The 17,064-nt window shown below is 35.3% G+C and overlaps 1 protein-coding gene across 8 annotated transcripts in view; it reads right to left on the bottom strand.

The window, feature by feature from the left end:
* The window catches only part of LRRC4C (leucine rich repeat containing 4C), a 1,189,416-nt gene that overhangs the window by 618,581 nt on the left and 553,771 nt on the right, over positions 1-17,064 (bottom strand). The window contains exon 1 of one of the 8 annotated variants that reach the window (XM_053203284.1): positions 15,673-15,781. The exons of the other annotated variants lie outside the window; for them this stretch is intronic. The gene's annotated coding sequence lies outside the window, so the exon portion shown is untranslated. Of the gene's footprint in view, positions 1-15,672; positions 15,782-17,064 lie in introns of those variants that run through there. 8 annotated transcript variants of the gene reach the window in all.

The raw sequence follows: 17,064 nt of genomic DNA, 5'->3' as shown, positions 1-17,064 counted from the left end.
ATCCCCTGACCCTGGGATCATGACCTGAGCTGAAATCAATAGTGGGTAGCTTAACCAACTGACACACCTAGGTACCCCTGACATAAACTGTTTTACACAGATTACAAAATGAATGACTATGCAAACCATTTCATCTCTGTTGATAAATAGTTGATATCTTCAACTGCCACATAAGGGAGTTGGTCTGAGTAAACTCTCTACCCTATAGTCATTATGAAAACAGTTTGTTATGTATGTGTGTCCATGTGTCTGTATGTGCTCTATATTTACCAACAGATCACAATGGCGGTATTATCACACACTGTCCATCACAGTAAACTGTAAAATTAAAAATAATCTAGGACAAAATTATAAAAAATACATTTTAAAATATCTATGATAAAGTTATAAAGATTAAAACTAAGAAATGAGTGTACTTAAAACTAATCCAAAAATTAATATATTTTATATACTCTTGAAATCCAGTATACTTCTTAGAGTAGAAGTGAAGGGGAGTTATAACTGACCCACTAGAAATTAAGTATATTGTAGGGTCCATCCATGGACAAATGCCTGATATATGAATACCATTTATCATATAGGCCATGTATTCAAAAATTTAAAAAAACAAGTTCATTTATTTATTTTGAGAGAGAGAGAGCATGTGTGAGTACAAGCGTGGTAGGGGCAAAGAGAAGGAAAGACAGAATCCCAAGCAGGCTCAGTGCCATCAGCTCAGAGCCTAACGTGGGGCTTGAACTCACCAACCAGGTGATCATGACTTGAGCAGAGATCAAGAGTCGGATGCTCCTCCAACTGTACCACCCAGGGATCCCTCATGTATTCAAAAATTTAAAGTAAATGATTATATATATGCTTCTTTGTTACTGAGATGGCTTAATAATGGATGCAGATTTCAACATGAAGATGTCATTCCAGACCTGCCCTTCACATTCCCTGAAAATCATTCAAATGAACAAGGTTCTTGGAAATCAGGACAAAGTGAATTCAGGCATTCAGTAAACCACAATGTTGTAGCTTTGCCTTTCGATATGTCTGTATTAATACTGACATTCCATCTTGGGTATTGTGGATTTGGATTTTGGACCCAGAAAGAGGCTCAACAAAACACATGCAAAGAAAACAAAATAAAACAACAACAACAAAATGGTTGAATAAATGGCCTTGGATTCTGGAATTTGAATAAGTATACACACTTTCTAACTCTATTCTCAAAACTTTGGTCACTTGATTAGAATGTGATAGAAGGTATCTCAAAACAGTGAAACTGTAGTCCCCAGTAGGACTACTCATATATAGAAAATAGGAAAGTTTTTTTTAATGTTTATTTATTTTTGAGAGAGAGAAACAGAGTGCGAGCTTGGGAGGGGGGGACAAAGAGGCAGACATAGAATCCAAAGCAGGCTCCAGGCTCTGAGCTGTCAGCACAGAGTCGGACCCAGGGCTTGAACTCACAAGCCATGAGATTGTGACCTGAGCCAAAGTCAGATGCATAACCGACTAAACCACCCAGGTGCTCCCAAAATATTGAAGTTTAAAGGAAACATAAACATAGCTCAACAACTAACCCAGGATTCTTATCCCTTGATATAGCAATGCTTCTCAAACCATCAAGGCCAATTTATTTTACCCATTATTGCAGCCTGATACTTCTATAAAATATTATTAAAATGAATTACTAAACAGATAAGAAGAAAAAGATATACAAAGTAAAAGACCACATGTTTTATTATTAGATCAAAAGACAAAATTGATCAAATTGCTTTAAAATTTCTGAGCACATACATTCAATTTCTGTACTTATATTTTTAGGGGTTGAATTTAAGTTCACAGACTATGACTGGTATGTGTTTTTTACTTCTTTGACTAATGTATCTCTAAACTATCTCTCTGAATAGATGATGTCCTTACAAAAAACAAGGAACTTACTAAGGACAAAGAACACTTGGTTTTAGAAATCTACTTATTAGAAAACAAGCCATTAACCTGGAAGTTCCAGAAAATGTACATTAAAACATGAAACATAAATGAAAGTTATAGATTATAGAAGGGCATAAAAGATAAAGACATAAAAATATTAGTATTTGAATATTGCATAGTTATATTTAGAAAATTTATATATATATATACAAATAATTCATTACAAAATACAAAATAAATATTAGTATGTTGGCTAGATTGAATTATAAAACATCAATAGCTTTTCCTTATATCAGCAATAAGCAATAAAAATATAATGGCAGTTAAATTTGCCAGTGTGTATTCTTACCACATTTCATCTGTTAGATTTGGTCCATTGCTCCCTTTGGTAAAGATATTTTTGGATCTTAAATTTGTCATCCAACAAATTTCATATTCATAGCACTTCATTTGCAACATTGGTAAGTGTGTCTCTACAATTTAATTCCAGTCATTGTATGCTCAAAAAGTAAAAAAAAAAAAAAAAAAAAAAAACGAACAATCTAAAAAGGAAAGAGCTACCACAAAAATAGCACACTTCAGGACCCAGAGTCACATGACTCACTAGTTAGTTCTTTAATGATTACACAGAATTCTGGCTTCTGGGACACATATTTGCACTCTCACACTAACCAAACTTCTCTCAAATTAAGCCTTCATTACATGAGGGTAAATGAATCCATGCCATCCTGGTTTCATCATTGAAGGAAAAGGATTCAATCTCATGACCCATGGAGGAAAAGCTTTATATGAAAGAGTAGATGATCCACTTTTATACAAATTAGATTTGCTCTAAGCCCTGTCTTCATTATGTGGGAGCAGGTTAAGCACACACAGAGAGGTATTAGGTATATCATATGCTCTTAAATTATATGTCAATAAGAAAATATGTATGAAAGGAAGGTTCTAGAATTGATTCTATGCACTGTTTGGGGAGCATCAAAGACTCTTAAAAATACAGCTTCATGTTCTCCACTGTAGGCCAAATTTTCTTAATAAGATAGAAATCCACTTCACATTTATAGGAAACCTTATAACACTCTTCTCAGGTAAGAGAGGGATGTGTATTAGAGTCGTTAAAAAATAATAATGAAAACATTTCAAAATAAATGACTTTGTATTCAGACCAAAAATTGATTTCAGCTCCCATGTTTACCAGCCATATATCCTAGGGCAAATTATTTAGTCTCTCTGAGCTTTACCTCCCTCTGTTCTACAATGAGTAGAATAATCCCTACCTCATAAGGTAATTATGAGGATTAAATGAGATAAACTATTCAAAGAGCTCCATAAATGGCCATTCTTGTTATTATCTCATCCATCAATATCATTTTTATTTCATCATCTCTGTCTCTATAGTTCCAACCATTTCTCTGTCATCACAGGATAACCATGGCTTCACATTTTGACAGTTCACTAACTGTGACCTGGAATAAATCCCTCGATTTTTCTAACTTCCATTTCCTAACATTTTAAAGGAGGGATTTTTGTTGCTGTTGTTGTTGTTGTTTTTAGTGTAGGATATATTTAAAAAAAGATTCTTTTTTTTTTTTAGTATAGAAATGATATCCTCCACTTAATAGTCATACATGTAGCTGTAGTTAATTGATACAATTCACCTGTACTCTTAGGAATTCATAGGCCTATGTTTTGATACCTGCTCCTCTATGTAGGCAAGCATGGCCTACAGTTAAGTGACCACTAGTGCCAGTTATTTCAAAGACTTTTTTCAGGTCCAAAGTTTTAATCTCATAGTTATACAAAATCAGTCTTTACTATAATATGATGCTCATGAAATTTTATGATGCTTATTTTGATACTATGAATTATATTTTATCTCTAGTGTAAGTCATGTTGGAACCACTTTTTCCATAGCTGCAGAAATTCCATTTGTTATTATGGGAAGGACAATAGCCAAAGTTGAAGAAATGCGTTTACCTATTTGCGACAGCCCACCCCCACCCCTACCCCCATCCCCTCTCTGTCTGCACTAGTCATAAAGCCTGCTTAAAATTCTCTCTCTCCCCCTGCTGCTCCCCCATACATTGTCCATACACTCTTTGTCTCAGAAAGAAAGAAAGAAAGAAAGAAAGAAAGAAAGAAAGAAGAAAGAAAGAAAGAAAGAAAAAGAAATGGAAAAAGAAAACCAACAACTAATGAAATCCCTAACATTTAAGCAAAAAAACTGACCATTGATTGTTAATCACACACACACACACACACACACACACACACACACACACTCATGTAAATACTATTCATTTGCTTTTTTGGAAAGAATGCATTTTAGACTTCTAAAAAAAACCAGTGCTATTAAAAATGGCACATTTAATTAAATGCATCTACTAGTGCCAAAGTAACCTCAATCATTGGTTGCTTTTAGGATTTATTGTGAAAAGGACACTACAACAGATATCCCTGCTGGTATTTTCAGTGTCATTTTTCTATGGGCTCCAAATGAACTAGGAACTCTACTTCTTTTTGACATTCCAATCTTTCCCAATGAGTAGTAATTCTAGAATTCTAAAATGGAGTTGGGAGAGAGAAGTATTTTCACATGTTTTTATTTTCTTGTTTTCAAAAAGGTTTTCAGATGGCTTTGGCTAATTGAAACAACTGTTGAAAATTTACTTGGCATTTTTAATTTTCTCAATATTTTCAACCCTGATGAAAATGTTTTGTCTCTAAGAATATCTCCTTCTGGGATCTAGCCACTTGACTCATGAAAAACGTATATTCAAAATTGCATCCAATCTATTCATCCATCTAGGTAGTTACCACCTGGACACTGCTAAGACAAACATTCCCAGTGTTCCCATTTTTTCCTTCATGTAAGCTAGCTTGGCAATGAACATGTATTACTTTTTCTAGACCATCTATGCACATAAAGTCTGCTCTATTGGTTCAAGAAGTTTGTTTGTTTATCTAAGACAGACACACAGTTGTCATAGGAGTAGCAGTAACTGACCCAAACACTTAGGGGGTTTCGTGGTTTTGTTTTGTTTTGTTTTGTTTTTGGAATTTCTCATTTCAAATGTTTGACTCTGGAAATATAGAAAGAATATAATGCTAGTGAAAACTCCCAGAAGTGTGTATATTTATAAACTGTTGTAGGTATCACAAAAGAATAAGTGCCTCTTCCTTTATCCAATCAACTCTTCATTCGTGATCAGAAGGAATCTATCTTTTCTCAAAATTTTAAGGGACAAAATAGGAATGAGGATGCACTGTGACAATTGGCTTAAATAGTCTCCAAAATATATATATTCCTAGAAAAGGGCAAATGAGTAGGAGAGACCATAAAGTGTGCTACATTTGCATATAATATGATTTTTCAGCATTTTCTTCTATTATCCCTGCCAAACACACACATGCAGCATTGCCTATAAATTTTGCTATGTTTTCCAAATTCTTCTACTAAAATTTCTCTATTGTGTGTCTAATTTACAAATTAAGACATTTGTTATAATCACTCATCACTATTTCAAACCCCACTGAACCTAGAGTTAATACATGACATGATTTAAGACGAAGTGAAATGGCCAAAAGGCAGTAAACAATTGAATTTTCCAAGAAGGGTATTCATTATTCTTGATCCTCATATGGCTACATGTGGTCTGGAGGTAGAAAGGATCCTTCTTGGATCCTAAAAGGATCTCTAAAACTTAAATACTAAAGCAGTGACTTACAGGGTTAGTGCCTCACTAAGTAGAATAAGAGAAGCTTGGACATATGCCCACTGTTGAAGAGGAAAACATTCTTTTGATGGTACCTATTCTCCAATTCTCTTAAAAAATTTTCATTTCCAAATCAAAACTTTTGAAACATCTAGAAAAAATCATGACTGGTTCTCACATAGTTGATAGACTATTTAGAGAAATATCCCGACACCCTAAAACAAATAATACTGTGATTCATTTTTCTCTCTCCCAAACTGATAGTCCCTATTTCAGTAAATGGCAATTTTCTTCTTTCAAGGAGTTTAGGCAAAACAACAACAATAAGAAATAATCACAACAACTTTTCTTCTCTTCATTTTACATTCCACATCAAGTCTATCTGTGAACCTACTTATTTTGATATTAAAGCACATTGAGAGACATACTGAAATATAAAAATTCAAAATTGATTTTAAAATATTAAAAAAACAATTAATACTTTAGCAGAAGATCACTAAAAAGTGATACAAAATTGTTAAAACTTACTATTTAGTGTAAGTCACTGGTATCCACAAAAGCTATTTTGATTTTTTTTTTTCTGTAATAGGCATAAAATAAGAATAGAAAGTAGCTGACTCCGGGTTGGGGGGTGGGGAAGTAAAGTGTAAAAAACACTTTACACAGGAACTAAAATTTCCAAAGAGTGCCCAAAACTTAAAATATATGTACCTAAATCACTTCTATCAACATTTAAAGTGCATAAAGTGATAAAACCCTAGGGATGATATTACAGTGACAATAATCAACACAGTAGTAGTGAGACAGCAAACTCTCTTGTAAAAGCAAAACACATTTAAATATATATCAAAAGATAGATGAACACTGATATGTGTTTCCATTTACTACTCAGTACATCTCCCAAACCCCCAGCCTTCATTCTACCAATGTTATTTATATTTCTTTATTTTACTACCAGGTATTTGATTGTATAATCTACTCCAATACACACTCCTTTAACTGCAAACCTGATTTGTCAGCACTCTTATAAATCGGCATTGAAAGGAATAGAATATAAAAGGCAGATTTTAGAGTTGTGCATAATGAATTTTTGCAATAAATGAAATAGTGGAAAATCCAAATAACATAAAAATTGTGAATAACATTGAGTTGAAAATAGTAAACACCATTAGAGGTAACACTAATCCATTTACCATCTGGTGATATACCACTGCTTCTGATTTCCTTGAACTGGTAAATAAATTTTGATTGTTTGGTATTTCTCTTTTTAGTCAAATCAAATTTCTCTTCTTTTGAGCTCAGTTTTGGCTTAAAAATCAAAAGATTAGGAAGTTTTAGAAAATAATTCACTTTCAGGTTAAGGCTTTATAAATAAAGAACAGTGAGGGAAAAAAAATAGATATATTTTGCTGCACTTTCTTAATATTAGTGACTTAGTTTACGTACATGCTTTGGGAATCAAAGAGACTCATCTCTTCTATCAACCACTTGTCAATCAAATTCCTTTCTCTTTATTAGAATTAATGGATAGGATAAGGCCACAAACAATATTCCCACTTTCACAGGAACAGATAGCTGGTTTTGTTTACACTGATTATGTATAGGAGTCATCTGAACTAAGAAAATATAATAATATATATTAATGATCGATATGGTTTAAAAGTAAGTATTTGTTACATCTAGATGACTCTGTATGTTTAAAATATTATTTCTAAACTTTTAAATGTTTTCTAGTTGAATTTTGAACCCAGTTTGTCTCTTTCAAGAAAAGGAAACAGAGTGATCTTCCTAATCTCTAAGTCAAAATCAGTATACACTTTGTGTATGGGATTTATGGCACAGTTTATATCATTTTTAGTTTCAGTCCTAGTCTTTGTGTGATAAAACTTTTCTTCTGTTTATCCATAGTCTGTGTAACAGACTGATGTTAGTGTACCCTCCCGCCCTGAATTCATATATTGATTCCCTAACTCCCAGGTTGGTTGTATCTAGAGGTGGGGCCTCTAAGGAAGTAATTAATGTTAAATGAGGTCATAAATGTGGGTCCTTGATTTGATAGGATTATTGTCCTTATAAAAAGAGATACCAGGGAGCTTATTCTACTTCCCTCTTTCCCTACTAACATGAAAGTAGAGATCCTGTTAGCACACAACAAGATGGCAGCCACATACAAACAAGAGAAGATGCCTCAGAATGAAATCTACCCTACCAGCACCTTCATCTTGGACTGCCATGTTTCAAAACTGTAAGAAATAAATTTTAATTGTTTAAGCCACCCAGTCTGGAGTATTTTGTCATGTCAGCCTAAGCAGAGAGCAGACTAAAACAGTCTAGGAGTCAATAAAAACACTGGAGATGATAAAGTTTTGCGAAAACATTGTTGTCTCTTAGTCTAAATGAACCAAGATTGCTAAACAGAGGGCATGTGCATAGTAAACACTGATTTAGCCATATTAGAGGATAGGTGTAGATAATTAACTCAGTCCTCTGTCAACTACACTCTAGCCTCTCATTTCTTGCTCACAGCATAGGATACAAATATATCCTCTTCTCTTACTGGCATGTTCTGTTCTTGCTCCATTTCCCTTGTCTGGCACTATATATACGCTGCTGTCAGGTAATGTCTCTTGAACTTGTTCAGACTTACATTGTAAATCACTAACCCTACCTTGTGCTTCACCATCTAAGGTTATTATGTGGTTGGACTACAATTCTTGATGTTACTACTTTGTTACCAGTTACCACGGTTTGCCTTTGGGCACACTATAAGTCAAATGCATTGACTCAGTTTCCAGATTTCAATGTTGGACTTTGAACACTGCAACTCTGTCCCGCTTAGTTCAGCCTCATGTACCATACCTAATATGGATGTCCTCATGTCCAAGCAACTGCTCTTCATAGTCTGCAGGATGTCCTCATATATAGCAGTAAAATCCCACTATCTTCAGCTCTTGATGCACTGATTTGTTCAGATAAAAAATAATTTTATTTTGCTACCTTACAATCTAGTCAAATGGTAGAAAAGTGATTCTCAATCAGAAACATTGCAATAAAGTAGAGATTTCTTGGAAATCCAAATTCTTGGGCTCCATTCACACCAAATGAATCTGCAGCTCAATGGATGAAGTCCAGCAATCAGTTTTAACATGCACCAGGTGATTCTAAGTGTTCGAGAACTATTTGCCTGGGGCAAACTGACTCCAGGATAGTATAGTAGCCACATTGCTGACTACCACCTATATTTACCCCCATTAAGAAGGCCAACTGGCCTTTCTGGACTACTTTATTCTCCTGCTTTTTTCTTGGAAGTTTGGACTTTCTCTTAGCCCTTTGCTTTCAGCAATCCTATATCCCAGACAGTTGTCTGGGAATATCTCCCATCCCAGGGATTCTAAGATCCCTTTCCTTGGAATCATTTTTCTATTCCCTATACTATATGCCTCCCAATTAGTTGACATTTGTTAACACCACCCTATTTTCACCTGGCCTTAGGCATTATTATTGTCAACAATTTTCCAAACACCCAAGTTAATTAATAAATTAGTGGTGGATTCTTTCTAGGCTGAATTGCAATTTTTCTATCAATTAAAGGGCAAAGGCCTTTTTCTACTCTCTACCTTCAACTACTTTAAAGCTTTCCTTAAAGCTAAGGAATTTGCTCTCATTGGTAAAGCTACATGCAACTATTAAAATAAGTTTATGAAGATTCTTAAGCCATTCACTCCATAAGAGCTGTTTGCCAAGCACTACACTCAAGTATTTATCTCACTTAAGTGTTGGTGTTCACATATTAGCCATTTTAAATTGCTGTATTTGCAAGTTCAATATAGTAAAATATTAGCAATTTCATATGTCTCACTCTAAATACCATATTTTAATCTCCTTTTGATAGCTGAGATAACTGAGTGTTTAGAAGTATGAGGAGCTTTACATAAGTAGTGAAATTGAATAAGCAAAGAAAAACGTAACAATTTTTGAACCCATAAATTTTTAAAACACAAGATAAACACCGAGACTTACCATTAGTGCTCATGACTTTTTTTTTCTTTGCCAAAGAGTGAATTGCCCTATACTCTGCAGAGAGATGAAATGGCCCTTAAAAGATCTGTGGCATGGAGAAAGCTGTGTTTTTGCAAACCTATGGTTGATTCTGCAACATTTATTTGTTTAAATCTTGATTGTTTGCTCTAAAGAAAACACAGCAATCTAATTTCCATTTCAATGATTGGTAGAGGAATAGAAATGTGATATAACTTGAATAATGAGGCAAGGTGGGATTATCTGCTAGTGATCATTCCATATTCCTGAAACAAACAAATGAGTAATGAAAAAAAAATGCTCCCTCCCTTTCCACTGACTCTTGGCAGATCTGGAAGTGCTATAGTCATCTTACTAATGATCTGAGTATAAAAGGCAATCCAAGGGGTGCCTGGGTGGCTTGGTCGGTTAAGCGTCCGACTTCAGCTCAGGTCATGATCTCACGGTCCGTGAGTTCGAGCCCCGCGTTGGGCTCTGTGCTGACAGCACAGAGCCTGGAGCCTGTTTCAGATTCTGTGTCTCCCTCTCTCTCTGCCCCTCCCCTGTTCATGCTCTGTCTCTCTCTGTCTCAAAAATAAATAAACGTTAAAAGAATTAAAAAAAAGGCAATCCAAAGAAAAATAGATTAGACATATGTCTTGATATGATTGAACCACTGGATCAACCAATCCTGAAGCCAGATCTATCACTAGAATTTTAGTCTTTGATCACAATTTTCTGTTAACTGCTTTTGCAAACAGACTAATATAAAAAAGTGATTCATTTTATCCACTACAATCTCTTAGGAAACTTCCCATTTCTAAATGGTACTTACATACTATAACAGTACTTAAGTATCATACAACCTGAGGACCCTGGCGAGTTGAAAATATGTATTCTAAGATTGGTACTTACTTTTTTCTAATTTTAAAAATGTTTATTTACTTTTGAGATGGAGTGGGGTGGGGAGAGAGAGAGCAAGCAAGCGAGGGAAGGACATAGGGAGAGGGAGATTCTGAAGTAGGCTCCAGGCTCTGAACTGTCAGCACAGAGCCCCACACAGGGCTCAAAATCACTAACTGTGAGATCATGACCTGAGTCGCAGTCAGCAGCTTAATCTACTGAGCCACCCAGGCACCCCTAAGATCTGTGCTTATTGATTGGTCTTTGGAGTCTGTTTCACACTACTCCCTTCATGTACTGGATTGTGGCCTCATACATGTAATTTAAAACCTCTTTAAACCATCAATTATCCATCTGTAAACTGGGACAATGTGAGTCCGAAAATGTTTAAAATAAAAGTTGGGGCTTCTGGGTGGCTCAGTTGGTTAAGCATCCAACTTTGGCTCAGGTCATGATCTCCCGGTCTGTGAGTTAGAGTCCTGCGTGGGGCTCTGTGCTGACAGCTCAGAGCCTGGAGCCTGCTTCCTGTTCTGTGTCTCCCTCTCTCTCTGCCCCTCCCCTGCTCATGCTCTGTCTCTCTCTCAAAAATAAACATTAAAAATAAAAAAATAAAATAAAATTAAGTGAGATAATATGAAATAACATTAATATGTTTAGCATTGTGACCTAAAAGAGAAATTCAATAAATATGATTTAAGTTCCTTTTGTTTTGTTTTTCATGTACGTGTACACATTAACCCTTTAAGGCTTAGTTAGATATGATCTAACTGGGGAGAAGGCTTATTTGACCTAAAAATAATAAAAGTATTTTATGATAAAAATTAAAGGAGAGATGTCCTCATGAGCTGACATCAATCAAGAACATCAATGTGATACCATAATTAATAGGAGTAAAACTATTCCACATTCTCATACATCATTTTTCATTTAGTATCTTCAGTTAAATATAGTGAGGCCAGAATTGAAATTTTCTGGTACCAACTGAAAACTGAGATCATAATGAATTAGAAGTACTTAAAAATATATATGGTAACTGAATTTCTAAGTTCTTTCTTTCTTTCTTTCTATGTTTATTTTTGAAAGAGAGAAAAAAAGAGCACAAGCGGGGGAGGGGCAGAGAGAGAGGGAGACTGAGGATCCAAACCAGGCTTGGCTCTGACAGCAGAGGGCCTAATGCAGGGCTCAAACCTGCCAACTGCAAGATCATGACCTGAGCTAAAGTACAACACTCAAACAACTGAGCCACCCAGGCGCCCCTATGTTAACTGAATTTTCAGTTTGAATAGCTTAAGGAGTAAATATAGGTGTCTTAAATGAGATGGATTTGAAGAAAAGCTGGCATGAGCTAATATATCAAGTATACTAATACACTATGCACCATTCTGTTGATCAACGGGATGGAGAAGTGAACAAGTCATTCAAAGGCACATTTCATAACATTTCATTCTGCCTCAGTCATAGATCAATATCCATTCTGTTCTATTCTGTCAATAAAGCAGTATCCTGAAATTCAAATCATATCCATATAGTTAGCTTCATCTTAAAAATCTATGATACAGTTGATGTAGCAGTTGGTTGTAATGTTAGGTCTTGGTTAAAGGAAAAAGTGAGTGGGAATACAGAGGTACATTTATTTGCCTCAACTTCTCAACTACATACACACACACACACACACACACACACACACACACACACACCCCACTATAAATACGGTAGCAGCTGATGATGATCCACTAGTGGTTACCTGAAAGGCTAATTTGAGAAGGATTCTAAGACCTTATCAGAATTCAGAGGGGATGAGTGTGAGATGGATAAATGACACCTGACATGAAAACATAAAATGGTAACAGCTGCATCAAGATTTGATTTGTTTGCTTGTTTGTTTGTTTTGCAATCTTTGCTTTAAACAGTTGAGCACTATCACATTCTTTGACCTGAACTGTAGGGAAAAAAAAACAAAGACAAAAACAAACTTCAGTACATCTGAAAATTAATCCCCAAAGTTTTACCATCATTCAGAAATATTTAGAAAGTTCCAAAAAGTCAAAAACAAGAAAAGATAAAGGCAAGGATCATTTGGATTGTCCATTGACCTATTTTAAATTATGAACAACTCTGGGATCATTAAGAAATTAGGCAGTGGATATCATTCAAAACCCATGTAGAATTAGCTTATTAAACCAATTTTGTGTTCTTGGCAACGATCAGAAGAATGAACAGGGTGAGCTGTGGTATGGAAGAAAGGAAACTAACTTGGGAGTGAGAAACGGAGTCAGTTGTCACGATAGAAAATTTAAGGGTATCATAACAACCAGACATGGAGATGATAGCTGGGCAGGAAAAAAAAACAAATAGCAGGAAGGTGTGGAAGACACATTTGATGGATTTGACTATTCTGTCCAAGGCTGCTTAGGTCAGTCCATGCCTACACCACCAACTCAACATTGACTGGAGGAGAAATCAAGAATATCACAACTGAAGCAAAACTACCTAAGGTGATTTTGTGCAGCAATCAGATGTACCATTCTATGTGTAGATTGGCCTCTGCACATCACTCTGCTGTTTTCCTCATTTCTCTGGAGCAATCTCTTGACTTGTAGCAGTATTCTCACACAGAGACAGGACACCAAGGCTTTCTTTGTCCACGAAGCAACTTTATTTGTCATGCCAGCATGTGTTCAGTGGGTCCGTAGCCGAAAAAATGAGCCCCAAGTGCAGCAGGGTATAGCTTTTTATGCAATTTCTACTTTTTTCATCTCCCATATACAGTGACATGTAGTCGGATTGGACATAGTCCAAGTTACAGAGTTATGTCAGACCTACACATAAGTGTCTAAAAGTTGATTGGGTCACTTTGCACACTGCCTTCCTTTACTCTGAGGAGGCCTCAATCACATTCCTTAGGGAGGGGCTCTACTACAAACTAAGTGTCTCAAAATACCATCTCTCATCCCCACACTACTCTGCTTCTTAAACTATACCTTCCTTGGAACGCCGTGGCTTAAAGGAAAGAGGACTGTTCTCAGGGAGTTGCAGATATTTATCCAAATATCATCAGTATTTGATTAAAGGGCAGTCAATTGTCCCAACTCTTTCTTCATGGAGCCAAGAAGCACTAACATTTTGGAATTAATCCACTGATGTTTAATCTCAGTTTCCTGACAAGGGAGGGCTGTGAAATAGATTCTAACGGGGGTGAAAGTTTCCCATCACCCCAGGTTCTTACAACACCTTACCCAAAACAGCTGGCATTGTTTCTGGGTCTGTTCAAAAGAGAAGAGCCCTGTCTGGAGACCAGAGCTGCATTTCTACCATCTGCCTAGTTACCAAACCCATGAGGGCAAGAGAGTTTAGTTTAGATCCTCACTGTATCTTAGCCTGTGTTATCCATAATATTGGAGACTATTTCTTTGTCATTATTCCCCAACAGCTATAAAGCTCTTAGGTAGGAATAGGTGTAATACTCTTTTCAAACACTTCTTGTTTCCCAGCGTAGCTTTGTTGCTCTATATGACAAAACAGCAATATTATAAACCTTCTAAATATTTTTGTGTGACCAAACATAGAATTAGTTAATGAAAAAGTCTAATCAAGTAGAGACTGAGTTTATATATTTTCTGTTATTAGGGTGACTGGTCAGTCACATGACACTTTCAGCCTTGATAAAACAACCATTGATCACTTCCACATTTGAAGGCAAGAGCTGAATTGGCTGAGTGTAAAAAAGACACATCCTAAGACAGATATGTAGAAAATGATTTTTCCCTATTGACATACTAACTAAAGTTAATGTTGTAATTGCAATCTGGGAGTTAATTTCCTTTTAATAGTTGAGACTTCCATTTCTCTGCTCAAAATGATTGTCAGAATAAAACTCATAATCCAAAATGTCTGGAAATAAAGACCATTTTCTGTGTCCTCCAACTGTATTATGAAAGTAAGTATTTCTTTTCTTCCTTGTGCTCAGATTTCAAAAAAGAGATTAGTGCAAAATGAATTATAAAGTACCTAAACTGTTCCAACAATCACATCTCCATTCTGGTGAATTTAGTAAATGCGTTTTATCTCTCCACTGAGATGTTTTTACTATAATGAAAAACCCAATGAAATGTTTCCTTATTAGGTCTATTATTCATCCCTTATGCCTTCCCTACCTTTACAATAGTAACTGAAAGGGCACAGTGAAGATCCAATTTTTATTCTGCATTTTAATAGCAAGTTAATCAACTCACCACCCATAAGCAGTGGGCACACTTGTTATGCATAGTGTTGCTTGGGGCCTTTCTGAGATGTGTGTTTTAGGATTATTTCACAGCATTAAACTAACCAATGATAGGGAAGTAATGTTTTAAAATCTCCATGGGGCATTAATTAACACAACCTTTATTTTTATGAATTTTGCATAGGTGTAACTATAGAATATGGTGTCAGCCGACAGGTTTTTCAAAAGACATTTCACAGTTACCTGCCTCAGTATAAAAGTGAAGTTGTAAATTGGGTGTGGCCACCATGCATATACCTTCCTGGTTTGGCTGAAGAACTTATTTGAATGAATCATTAAAAACAAAAAAACACACTCAATTTATAAGTACAAAACATAAACTGATTACAGGATCTATAGCTATGAATCTCATTTTACAATGTTAATACCCAGACTCGGGATAGTCTTATTTATTTTGGTTTTATGATACGATGTTGTTTTAGCACATTTTATATTATAATATATTTTTATTTTATATTATTATTTATTTACTTCACGGTTTTTTTCCACATTAGGTAGATAAAAGTACAGGAAGAAAAACAGTTCTTTATTTTTTCACTTAGTCTTTCTCTGGCTAATAGTCCAGTCACAAAGAGTATCATATCTCCAGTTTATACTGAAACCTCTACTCCAAAATATCTGGGAGCCATCCATTCCTGTATGTTAAAACGTGGGCTTAAAGAGAACTTCATGAAGTCTGTAGTGTGTGAATTCTTAAAATTCTAGGAAAATGCAAGCAGTCTAGAAATCACTTTGTTTTTGAAACATTCTGGATATATAGTTACATGAAAGAAAATTCTTTGGTAGAAATTATTCTAACTAGATACAGCTTTGTAGTCCATGTCAAAGCCTTACCTACAGCTTCATGTTGAACATCTAAAATGCAGTGCAGATACTGGATGTGTCGTAATATTCATTCTTGGGAAAGAGAGACCAGTTGGCCATGTTTCCTTTGTCCGGGAGGAACATTTTTAAAACACATTTCATCCTGTGCTTCTGGAATTAGCCGAGACTGTTTAATACATTTATATATTTTAATACTTAATTTTCCTTATGAAAGATTTTCTGCTTACAGCCTTGGTTGAACATGTCTTCTAACAGAATTAAAATGTGTAAGATGGAATATTCGTGGCATTGACATTTCAGAAGCAACATTTTTTTTTCCTTTTGCTTAAGGGAGTAAACAAAATAAAACACAAACCATTTTTCCTAATTGATTCAGATGTTTCAATGAAATTGTTTCATCCTGCAATGTTCCATAAAGTATGTGATCAAGATGAGCTTGTCTTCCTTTACTCAGCACAGGAACTGAGTATAGAAAACAGCTGTCCCATTAACTGGAGCTGAGAGCCACAGCTTAGTATCTATGTCGTCCTCAAGAGAACAGAGATTTAGAGAATGGGAGTTTCCTAGGATGAAGATTGAAGGTATACACCATATGATGACCACAGGGGAGATGAAGAAAAAGGGATGCTCAAATTGGAGATATCTAATCGAGTATCCAGACCAAACTGTTCACTTTGCAGATGAGACTTAAAAACAAAGGTGTGAAGGGTGATTTCTGGGAGATGAAAGGACTAGAGCTAAAACTCAGGTTTTCTGTGATTCAGTTATCCATCAAATTTATCCATTTGTTTAAATGTTGCAAACACAAAGTCTTAAAATGCAATGAAAATTTTTGTATTAGTATTATTTGTTTACAACATCCCTTTTTTTTAAATCTAGTTGCAGGTTATGGCACCACAATAAAGGAAACCTAAGGAATTACTACCCATAAAACAAAAATGTGGATTTTATTTTAGGAATACACATACTTAACTAGGCTGGAACCATGATGAAGCCAGCTTACAAGGACAAATGAGTCTTAATAGAACAGGAAAAGTCAAAAGCTACATTATCAGCTATTATCCAGATCATATTTAAATTAAAAAAAAAATGAAAAATTTAATTCCTCAGTAACTTTAGCCACATTTCAACTGCTCAATAGTCCCATATGGCCAGCAGATACTGTATTTGCTAGTGCAAAATTATAAAATCTTTCCATCATTACAGAAAGTTCTATTGGATAGAGCTGTTCCAAAGCCTGTGGTGTTGAAGAAGGGATCATATGCTAAGAATATCCTTGAAAATAGGAGCAATAAGAAGTTGATTTCTTTTTAAGAAATAGCATGATTTTGTCTTAACCCACTATGTAACCTTGCTCTATATACTAGAACAAATAACATAAATAAACAGGTTGAGAATGGA

This window comes from Acinonyx jubatus, chromosome D1 (assembly GCF_027475565.1).
Source record: "Acinonyx jubatus isolate Ajub_Pintada_27869175 chromosome D1, VMU_Ajub_asm_v1.0, whole genome shotgun sequence".
Lineage (NCBI taxonomy): Eukaryota > Metazoa > Chordata > Mammalia > Carnivora > Felidae > Acinonyx > Acinonyx jubatus.
Note: the sequence above shows the minus strand (reverse complement) of the source record. Positions and strands in the feature narration are given on the sequence as shown.